The following is a 12,500-nucleotide window of genomic DNA, read 5'->3' as shown; positions in this document are numbered from 1 at the left end:
AATAAACAGATGAATTAGAAATATTTATCTTCACATATCAGGAATTGATTTTCATCTCATAACGAATCTGTTACGTTACCTGGTACGGGCAACACTCTGCAACATGATCATTTGCAACAATCGTTCCTCCTCCCCTTCTCTCAACTCCGCTCTCTCCTTTCCTCCCGTCTTTCACCTCCCTTTCGGTTTTGTCCTACATGGTATAATTAGAAAAGGAAGGAAAAAAATTGGAGGGGGAGGGGAAGGAGAAGGTGGGGAGAAGTAGAGGATAGGGGAAGTGCGTGAAGTTGGGAAGGGGAAAGGAAGAGAGAAAGGAAAGTAAGAAAAGCGAAAAGGGAAGGATGGAAAATGAAAACAGCATGGGGGTGGGGTGGGGGTGGGTGAGGAATGGACGGGAGAAAAGGGGGGATAAGGCCGGCAGAGGGAAAGGGGAGGGAGGGAAAAGAGCGAAAGACGAGAAGGGGAGAGAGGGAAAGGGGTGGCAGAAGGAAAATGGAGAGAAAGGAGGGAAGATGATGAGAGAGGGAAAGGGAGGGGAGATGGGAGTTGAGGAATGGACAAGGGAAAGGAGAAAGAGAGGGGGGAGAAAAATAGGCAGGGGAAAAGAGGGAATAGGACGATAGACTGGATGGGAAGGGAGGTGGAAGGAAGGGACGGAATATAACGAGAGACTAAGGGAGAGGAAAGGGGTATGATAGGAGATGGGAAAAGAAGGAAAATAAAAGGAGGAAAAGACCGAGAGGGAGAGGAGAGATAGAAAAAAAGAGCAGGCTAAAAAAAGGGCTAATTAGCAAGCCCTAAACGGTTACTTTAGCTTCATGAATGACTTTCTCCGTTTGATGGAGAACCAGCTTTGAAAAGTCATTGTGTATATTCCGAATAAAGAATATATTTTTTTCGCTCACCAAAGTAATGTAATGAGGATAAAAGAGGAAGATAAAATGGTAGATAAAAAAAAATGCTGGAATTATATTTGGATGGGATTTTTTTGTTAATTGAATTACATTTACAAAGAAATCATTATTATTATTTTTTTTTTTTATCTTAGTCTTCTTCCTCTTCCCTTTAGACTTCCTTGCAAACCGTGCAAATCTCTAGCCTGGTTGAACCTACTTTTAGTGGCGATGAATTACTGAAGAACTCAGCTTCAAACCGAAAATTATTCAAACCTCTCCTTCGCTTTCGCTTGGTCTCTCTCTTTCTCGGCCTGTCTATGTATCTCTGTCTCTCTATCTACCTATCTGTCTTACTGCCTGCCTACCTAGCTCCCTGTCTGTTTGTATGTATGTCTGTATGTATATATGTCTGTCTGTCTGTCTGCCTATCAGTCTGTCTGTCTGCCTATCTGATTGTCTGTCTGCCTGCCTGCCTGCCTGCCTTCCTGCCTGCCTGCCTGCCTGCCTGCCTGCCTGCCTACCTACCTGCCTGTCTGCCTCTCTATCTGTCTCTCTGCCTGTCGGTCTGTCAGTCTGCCTGTTTGTCTGTCTGTCTGTCTCTCTGTCTGTCTTTCTGTATCTGCCAGCATGCCTGTATGCCTGTATGTCTGTCTGTCTGCCTGCCTGCCTACCTACCTGTCTGTCTGTCTGTCTGTGTGTCTGTCAGTCTGTCTGTTTATCTGTATCTCTGCCTGTCGGTCTGTCTGCCTGCCTGCCTGCCTGCCTGCCTGCCTGCCTGCCTGCCTGCCTGCCTGCCTGTCTGCCTGCCTGTCTGCCTGCCTGCTTACCTGTCTTTCAATGGCGTTACCACCTATTCTTGCTTCTACTCAGTATTAGGAAATTTATGAATTGGGGATTCTTATTTGCGTAATGCATATGCCGAACAAAAGATTCTTATTCAGGGATGAATAATTCAGTATGAATAATCATTTGATATTTCAAAAATGAAATTTAAAGGCAGAAAGACTGATACAAGGAACACTAGTTCGACAAAAGAGTGTGGTGTATAAAAATGACTATAAAAATATTGTAATGTATGAAAAAGCTTCATAATGATATTGATAATGATAAAATTACTACAGCTACCCCAGCTACACCTATACCTGCTGCTGCTATTGCTGCTATTACACTATTAGCATAGCTACTGATATTACTATCAATACTGAAAATAATAAAAGGATAATGATAAATGGTAATAATAATGATACTATTATTATCATTACCATTATCATTATTATCATTACTATTGTTATCTTTATCATTATTATTACTATCATTCTTATTACTATTACTATCAATATAATTATTCTTATTATTATGATTATTCTTATGATGATAATTATTATCTTTATCATAATTCCCTTTATTACTATTGTCTTTTGTATTATTACTATCATTATTATTAGCATTATCATTATTAATACCATTATCATCATTAATATTATCACCATCATTATCACCGTTTTTATCATTATTGTCATTATCATTATTGTTATCGTTAACATAATCATGATTATTAATACTATCACCATATTTATTTTATCTTCATTTTTATTGTTGTTGCTACTCTTATTATTATTATTATCATTGTCATTATTACATCGTTACATTACCAGTATCATTAATAGTGGTAATGTTATTATTATTACTGCTACTATTATAATTATTGTTATTAGTAGGCGCCATCTTGAGCTAATGGTTTGCATATAATTTGGCTTACATACCCACCATGTCGCTCGGCCACCTACTCGCGCCTTTGGATTAGCCTCAAGGGATAGACCTGCTTGGCTATTTCGTCCTCGCGTGGATCTCTTTGGATAGGTGCATCATGGCGTCAACTCGTCGTCTCGTGCGCACTGTCCTCGATCCATCCCCGTGATTGCTCGTCCCTGTCGTCCTCTTCTTCCTGGTCCTTGGTGACATCCATCCGGCCTCGAAGGCCTCGCCCAGGTCCTCCTCGACTTCAGATTCGCCCAGACTTCCTCTTCGTACAGGTCTACTTAGCGGCGTTGTCCATACGTCCTCGCAGATCACGTCCTGGTTCTTCTCGGTTGCGTTCTCGTATTTTCGTCTGGATCTACGGGTATCCCGGCAGGCAGCGCCCTTCTCCGGCATCTTAGGCGGCTGATACCTGTGCTGACGAGCTCCTGGAGCTTTACTGGATCTATGATCATACAGGCAGGCGGCGCCCTTCTGAACTGTATGCCTACAACTAAGACAGCAGCAAACACTGTTAATGAAAGCATTTCGTGTCTTTTACACCAGTTATGATGGGCTCTGATTTGAGAAAAACTATATTACCTGGCAGGTCCAGAGGAAACATCAGTATCTGTTTAGTTTCTTTATGAGCAAGAACAGAAATGTTGTTTATGGCGTTATCGAGGGCAGTTGCTACGGGCAAGGAAGGTATACGCAGGTCGAAGTCAAGACGCAGACCGCCTAACCCAGGTTATCCTTGCTTACTTGTCACCTGGTCTCCTCCAGGGTGTGGCTTAGGCGCGCGAAACGTAGCGTGGGGGCGCGAAGTGAGGTCACCGCCCCCACTGTCATATAGCTCTTATCATCATCATCTTCATTATCTTTATAATTATCATCACTATTATCATTATTGTTATTATCATCGCCATTATCATTATCATTTTGATATGATGATGATGCTGATAATAATGAAAATAATAATAACAATATCGATACTGATAATGATGGAATTAGAGAAAAAATAAAATATATATATATGGTAATATTATTAACAATAATGAATGATAATAATATTAATAATGACAGGGATAATACCAATAACAATACTAATACTAATGTCATTATACATAATAATACTCGTGCAAATAAGTAACAACAACAAATGAAACACCAAATAGTATCCTTATAGATGTGTTTCTTTCGTATCTAAAAAGCAACACGAACTTTTCCTAGTGAGAGATCGGAACAAAGAGCGATATTGTAGTGACCAGAAAGGCTAGATCTTAGTGTCAGACTTCGACACTCAAGCTATTTACTGGTTACTTGAAATCTACGTTATGCCGACGGAGCGGGCCGAGCGGTAAGCACTCTCCGAGGGCACGGTGGGTTTGGGATAAATATTGTTTATGAAATTTACACATATATACTGTAACATTCATCATATATCGAACCCTTCTGGTTCCCTAATGTTACTTTAAGTATATTATACAACGGGGTTTTACAAATACCGCGAAGGTTTAAACTTAACACTCCCCGTGTGGAAAATCAAAAGGAGCCTGGGCACAACTCCTTGCTAAAAGAACATCACTATGAAAATGAAACAGAGAAACATATAAAACTAATATTTAATAAAAGAGCTTGGATATATGTACATAAATGACAAAGATATAGCAAAGCCGGCATATACTGCTGGTGCACACATAACTTAACTTACAAAAGCCTCGAATCCTCCGTCCGTCACCGTAAATCACCGTAAGGTTAAATCAACAAAGAAAAAGGCTCGACTACGGCCTCTCTCTATGCCTGCAGCAAGGGTTATCCTGAGCAAGCAGTCTTCCGCCAAGGATCTCTGGCTTACTGCTAGAATACCACTTGTTTTTGTCAATCAACCCGTGGATTGGGAGAGAGAGTACCTGTAGCCTGGGCCGTGCGAGCGTGACTCTTTTGTCCATCTCCCATACCTCTGACATCGTCTTAGAGGCGGGAACCAGCAGTTAAGTGATTGTGGTTCTGGAGGCTTATAATATGATAAGATAAAAATAACACTATGAACAGTTTTAAGACATTAATTACAAGGCAGAAACAAGTATAAAAACTAAACAAAGTATATACATTCATATTCAAAATAAAATAACTCGTCGTTGTAACGGGGGGGTGTCCACGGTGGTGGTCCCTGGTGGTGACAAGTGGAGATTTCAGGCATCCAGCCCTACCATGAATTGCTTGGGACCCCCCTTGATGGTTTCGTTTTCTTATGGTTCACTACATCCCTCCCAAGGTCGGGGCGTAGCTGCAAGCGTAGCTTAGGTGACATGTATTTGCAAGAGTTCGGGCCTGCTGGAAATATACAAAAACGGTCACCAAGTATTTACAAAGAATGAGCCTTGCAGGTTACATAAGAGGCATCTGGTTGAGTCACTCGCTTAGCTCGCTTAATCTGTGGGAGAACGGGGATGATAAGTTAATGTGTTATATTCCAGAAATATCACAGGCCTGTATAAAAGCATCATTTATGAATATCCAAACTCCTAATTAAATACTTTACAAAAGAACATATAAAAAGGTAAAAACACAAATTCAAAAACACACATGACACCAACAATCATGATAATTGCACATGCTGGGACTGGGGCTTCTCTTAAAAAGTTCACAGGTAACATCATGGGCCCAGGTTCGTCTCCGGGTTTGATGGCTTGCTTCGCCGCGTGTGGAGCCCTCCACTGACGTGTAACGATTGGTTTTGCTTCGCCAGTTTCAATGGTGTGTTCTACCCCTGGTATGGTTCCAATGGAAGACTCCTCTTCCGTGAAGATATCAGCATACCTGTTGAGTAATTCACGAAACCGACCCTGCTGTTGTTCGGGAATATGACTGAACTTAGCATCTTCGACCGTCTGGACCTCGTCAACTCTGAGCTTGTTTTCACCGATGTCTTCATCTTCAGAAGTCGAGCTGTCGGATAAAAACGTGTCAGGGAAGGTAATGAAGTCGTCGTATCCGAAATCCTGGGTTCCGAATTCTGATTCGAAATCATCATCTTCGAGATCACCGAGAAACTCTGGTTCGTTGGCCAAGTCTTCACAGGTAACTTTTGGAACAGCGGTGGGCGTTGGACGTGAGGAGATGGGTGCATCACGGCCTCCCAAAGGCCGGGAGTTTGATGCATACACTGTAGCAATCGGACTTGCACGGGCGATCACTTGACCCGGGCGCAGTTTGATCATGCGTGGAGTCGTGTTCACCACCCAGATATCAGTTCGGCGATCTTCGACTTTGGTCACACTTGCGGGGATTATTAGCTGGCTGGTTGAAGGGGTGACTTCGATCTCGTCATCCGTCACGCTCCGGGGTACCCTGCACTTGACGAAGCTTGCACTACCAGGCGGTACTTCGGTTTGCTTAGTGCAGTGAAGCGGGCATCCGTGGGTTGACGTGATCGTACTCCTTGGGTCCACCGACAGGTTGGCAAGGGCAAGACTGCAGTGCTTCGTGAATGTCACATCAAGTTGACAGCCCAGGATGCACAGGTAACTGAGGCGAGGCGGCGGTTCGTGGTGGAAACTGAAAGGAAATCTCCTCAGAAAATCCATCCCAAGTAATATATGTCCAGGGAACCGAGTACTGAGCACCGAAGCACGATGTGTTATACTTACGGAGTCTGAAAACTGCATTGGTAAGTCAACCTCTTCAGTTACCTCCATCGGTGTTCCGGAGATTCCTTGTAACACACGATTGCAACTGTGCGGTTTAGTGAGGTGAAATCGTTGCAGGTATTCAGCCTTGATGATGGTTAATGCAGAACCAGTGTCAATAAAAGCGTTCATGGGGACGTCATTCACAAGCACCTGGATCATCGGTCGTCCTCGATCCGACTCTTCATAATCGACGTCAGCAATATCTGGTTGCACTCCGTCCTCCGTCTGCACAGCAACGCTAATCCTCGTCGTCAACTTGCGTGGCGGCGTTCGAGAAGGTGCGGGTTGGTGGGCGGCTGCTTGGGGTTGGATAGTAGGCTCGTGTGTCGACTGTGATGCCAGTGGAAGACGAGCCTCGAAAGCTCCCCTGGCGTTGCTGAAAGGGCCGGTCCGCGCGATCATCAGGGCACGACGAAGCGAAGTGTCCACGTCGATTGCAGCGAAAACAGCGTCTCTCCTCCCGCGCTCGTGCACGACAGTCAGCGAGGCTGTGACTCGTTGTGCGGTGATATGGGCAGTAGTTGTTCTCGTCCTCATCTTGTCGGGATCCTCTGGGTGGAGATCGAGGTGGTGACCGCCTGGTCATTGAATGGTTCTCGTACACGCTGGCTACATGAGGGTTGAAAGCGTCAGGTGCCACTTGGCGACGTTGTCCTGTCAGTTGTGAGCGTGGCTGGGGGTGTGAAACGCCGACACGGGTATTCCACAACTGCTGAGCACAATGCACGAGTTTATCTGTGGATGCATCGTCTCTTATTGCTAAAGCTTCTCGCATCCATTGAGGGACACCTTGCAAAAACACTCTGCGGGCGAGAAGATCTGGGTCACCAATTGCATTACGATAATCCCGTTCCCCTTGTAATACGGCGGCTTGCAGGTTGAGGTAATAATCAAAAGGGCTCTGATCTGGTAACATGCGGTGTTGATATAAAAGCGCAAAGTAATCACTAGGCGAACAAACACCACGAAACTTCTCCCTTAACTTTACTTTAAAAGTCATCCAATCCCTTATGCCATCAAATGCACTAGAATTGATTATTACCTCAGCTGTTCCGCGACACATCATGCGTGCCATCTGACACATTGCTTCCCCTGTGGAGGGTTGCGTAACATTCTCGATTTGTTTCATCCATGCCTCCAACTCTTGCGATCGCTGTAACGGGTGGGACGCCGATATTTCCGCTTTAAACAAACTTATGCCGGAATGAGGCATTACCATCATAGGGGCGGCACTATGTGGAGCATGAGAAATAGACGGACCTCGGAAATGGGCTGACGAAGAACCCGCGTCACGTACGTCAGGTGCGCGTCGCGGAGTTTGGTTATTACCGAATTCTACGTCGGTCAAGCGATCCCTATTTGCACGCACATCTTCCTTAATTGAGTTAATTTCTTCCTTTAACTCGCGCGTCATAGCGTCAAATCTCAGCATTATCTCGTCAAACATAGACAAACCAAGATGGTTTTCCTCATCAGTAACTCGGTATTGCGAGAAAGAAACTTCACGAGATGAAGTTCGAGGCCCTACAGACTCGGTGGCCAGGTCATTATTATCGGAAACGGGCTGTTCATGATGCGTTCGATCTTGTACAGGAGCAACATAAGCCTGATTACTATTTTGCACTTCAGGCAGCAAATCTCGCGAGTTTGACCGAGCACCAAGAGGAGCGGGCAGTGCAAACGAGTTAATATTACGCCCCTGGTCTCTAACCAGACGTTCACTACTCTTTTTGCTTGGTCCCATGATTCAAATTACGCTTAAAACGTAAGAAAACTTAACATCAGCAAACGACTTCCTAACAAACAAGCAGAGATGCAAGTTCTTTCAACAATATCTGTAAAATACCTCAAAAATCACAACTCAGAGAGAACGCAAAATTAATTATGCATACGTTATTCACGATAGTTCATGAAATGAACTAGACGGTAAAAACTACTGAAAAAAGCGAACACTTAAAAAAAAACACAAACACGGAACTAAGAAACTATTTGAAAATAAACGATAAAAGCAAGAAAAACGCAAACGACATAAAAGATGATTTCTTAAAAGACTTAAATGAAGCGCCAAGTAAGAAATGAAATAATGATGCGTCCAAAAAAAACTTGGATGAAGCGCCGAAGCACAAACATAAACGATGCTTCCTTAAAAGGTTTAAATGAAGCACCGAAGCACAAACATAAAAGATGCTTCCTTAAAAGTTTACATGAAGCACCGAAGCACAGACATAAAAGATGCTTCCTTAAAAGCGACAGGTAAGAAGCAAAAAATACAAGTACACGTTTATAAAAATTGAAGTAAATGTAAAAACACTAAACAAAACGAAAAATTGGGATTTTAAACGTCAACAAGCGACTTGAAGAAGCTAAAACGCTAAAATTCTACGCTCACGAACGAAACAAGGTAACTACGCTGGTTTGTGAAACCGGGAACTCACGCGTTAAACAATTTGACACACTTGGAGACGATATGAACAATAAGCCTAAGCAGGGATGAAACTCTGGCAAATTACATTCGCAATATTTATCCCACCATTAGCTCCACCAAAATAACACGTTGTAGTGACCAGAAAGGCTAGATCTTAGTGTCAGACTTCGACACTCAAGCTATTTACTGGTTACTTGAAATCTACGTTATGCCGACGGAGCGGGCCGAGCGGTAAGCACTCTCCGAGGGCACGGTGGGTTTGGGATAAATATTGTTTATGAAATTTACACATATATACTGTAACATTCATCATATATCGAACCCTTCTGGTTCCCTAATGTTACTTTAAGTATATTATACAACGGGGTTTTACAAATACCGCGAAGGTTTAAACTTAACACTCCCCGTGTGGAAAATCAAAAGGAGCCTGGGCACAACTCCTTGCTAAAAGAACATCACTATGAAAATGAAACAGAGAAACATATAAAACTAATATTTAATAAAAGAGCTTGGATATATGTACATAAATGACAAAGATATAGCAAAGCCGGCATATACTGCTGGTGCACACATAACTTAACTTACAAAAGCCTCGAATCCTCCGTCCGTCACCGTAAATCACCGTAAGGTTAAATCAACAAAGAAAAAGGCTCGACTACGGCCTCTCTCTATGCCTGCAGCAAGGGTTATCCTGAGCAAGCAGTCTTCCGCCAAGGATCTCTGGCTTACTGCTAGAATACCACTTGTTTTTGTCAATCAACCCGTGGATTGGGAGAGAGAGTACCTGTAGCCTGGGCCGTGCGAGCGTGACTCTTTTGTCCATCTCCCATACCTCTGACATCGTCTTAGAGGCGGGAACCAGCAGTTAAGTGATTGTGGTTCTGGAGGCTTATAATATGATAAGATAAAAATAACACTATGAACAGTTTTAAGACATTAATTACAAGGCAGAAACAAGTATAAAAACTAAACAAAGTATATACATTCATATTCAAAATAAAATAACTCGTCGTTGTAACGGGGGGGTGTCCACGGTGGTGGTCCCTGGTGGTGACAAGTGGAGATTTCAGGCATCCAGCCCTGCCATGAATTGCTTGGGACCCCCCTTGATGGTTTCGTTTTCTTATGGTTCACTACAATATCGCCCCGGACTCTGCTTTGTCACTCAGTGTTGATTCGCCTCGAGATGGTCACCAATTGCGATCTCTTGATCAGACAAATTGGAATCCATTATAGACTCAAACGTGCTTTCAGGTCAAATTCGGTCTACTTAGGCTGATCAGACATATCGGGATCCGTTCTAGACTCAGTCGTGCACTCTCAAGTAAAATTCAATCTCCTTGGATAATCGGACAAATCGGGATCCATTCTAGATACCAATGCGATCTTAGGTTGATTTTGATCCTTTTGATTTTACCAGACAAATAAATATCTACTCTATATAAAAGAATTGACTATCAATACCTCAGATAGAATTCTGATCCCTTTTTTTTTTTTTTTTTTTTTTTTTTTTTGTCCATTCTAGACTGGCATGACACAAGAATGGAAATTCAAATATATATAGCCACTATGAAGTCAGTATACTGTTCATTCTAGTCTCAAAATCGACAAAGTGTGATTCATTATAGACTCAAACTATATTTCAGATTAGAAATTTGGAAATTTTGTGCTGCAACCGAAGAACTCCATATCCATGTTGGGCAACATAAATTCAGGCTGAAATGAAGTATTTGATTTAAGATGAGGAAATCTATTCCATTTTCCCCATAAATATGATAGAGTTGATATATTTTCCTATATCCTCCTTCTATATTATACTACTATCGAGTGACCTTACGATCCTCCCTAAAACTACACTTATAAACTCATGAAATACAGATATAGGCAAGATAGCATAGCCAAGACAGCTGGAAGAGGAACAACAGAGTGAGGGCACAGCACGTTGTTAGTTGTTGTGATTCTACCTGTCAGCTGATCCCAAGAAAGAGTCCTTCGAACAGTTCCAAGAATTACAGGTGTTAAATGCTTTATTCTAAATAATTCAAATTCTAATGAATAAATATTACAGCTACATGATATTATGCATTTCATTTGAATAAATACTCAGAGCAATATATGAAATCTATAAATACCTTAGTACAATAGTGACTGCGCATTTCATTTGATTTCAGTATAATAGTAATAGCAATTAAATCATTATAAGCCCTTCAAAACCCAATATCCTTTGTGACAATGGAAATCATATAATGAATCAGTAATGGTAAAAATTATTCAGTAGTATGAAATACAAGATATCACTTTATAATCATGTATCATTTACAATTTCAGCATGCAATTAGACTGTTCAGTGTAGATGTGTGTCAGCTTTCAAGATTTGGAGACAAGATGAAAATGAGAAAAGGTTATGACGTATGAGGTACGAAGGTATGAGTGTTTCAAAAATCAACAAATGGACATCTTAATTATACCATCTCTTCAGACTTCACTTACTTTCATAATCATACCAATTATAAACTGAAGAGCAATACACATTTATATAAAGCTCCCACTGTCGACATGAGGTATTTATGCAATCATATTTGTATTCGCCTTTATTTGTGTATTCCTCAAATCATGTACACACATCTTAATTTCCCTCAATTCAAATTTGTATTTTCCTCCATTCCTGTACACACACCTGTATTCTCTTCAAGTGTATTATTTTCCCTAATACTATCAAATATACCCTTAAGGCTTTCCTTCAACTTTCCATAAAAGTAAAGCCAGAAGAATAACCCACACAGTGCAGTGAATTAGATCCTGACGACACACCGTACTACCGCAGAAACAACGTCAGGACCTGGGCATAATCCTTGAGGACTTCCCAAGGTATATTCAAGATACAAAAAAGATCCACAACTGAAGTAATGAGACGTATTCCATTACCTCATCCTTATCGGAATCATCTCTACTTCCTCTTTCCAGCAAGACCCTCCCAGCTACTGTAAAATAATCCCTTTTGCATGCCAGAATGTAGTCAAACCAGAGGCAACCCGGCTCAAGTTTCACCATCTATCCCAGTTGTGTCTTTTCGCTGGCTGAAACAAACACAGGCGTAAGGATAGCGAATGGCCAAGCTTAATACTCGGATGTCCCACTCTACACCCCTTCCCTTCTCATCCCTCCTTCCCTATAAATACCCCCCCACCCCTCTCTTTCTTTCTCTTTCTCTCTCTCTCTCTCTCTCTCTCTCTCTCTCTCTCTCTCTCTCTCTCTCTTTCACTCTGTCTCTCTCTTTCTCTCTTTCTCTCTCTCTCATTGATCTCATTGAACTACTGTCCCCTGTGTGTGTGTGTGTGTGTGTGTGTGTGTGTGTGTGTATGTATGTGTGTATGTATGTCTATGTGTGTTGGTGTTCATCCATCTTTCTTTATAATTGCATTTCAAAACTTTTTTGAATAACCTTGCTATGTTTGGAGAGCAACTTTTTCAAATAATAACAGTAAGATCTTATATATATGAATATGTTTATGTGTATATAAGTGTAGGATATACAAGTTTGTATTTGCTGTGTTCGTTTAGATGTAGGTATTTATGCAGAATTGTTAAATGTCAAGTGTAGTTTATCACGAATTGATCGCTCTCAAGTGTTAACAGTTCGTATATGTACCTGTATTAGAAATAATGCAGACGATATTGGAATAACGATGGAATGGATATATTGCAGATAGTCGCTCCCTCCTTTCTTTCACCCTTTTTCCTCTTTCA

This window comes from Penaeus chinensis, chromosome 36 (assembly GCF_019202785.1).
Source record: "Penaeus chinensis breed Huanghai No. 1 chromosome 36, ASM1920278v2, whole genome shotgun sequence".
Lineage (NCBI taxonomy): Eukaryota > Metazoa > Arthropoda > Malacostraca > Decapoda > Penaeidae > Penaeus > Penaeus chinensis.
This window is presented reverse-complemented; position numbering follows the sequence as displayed.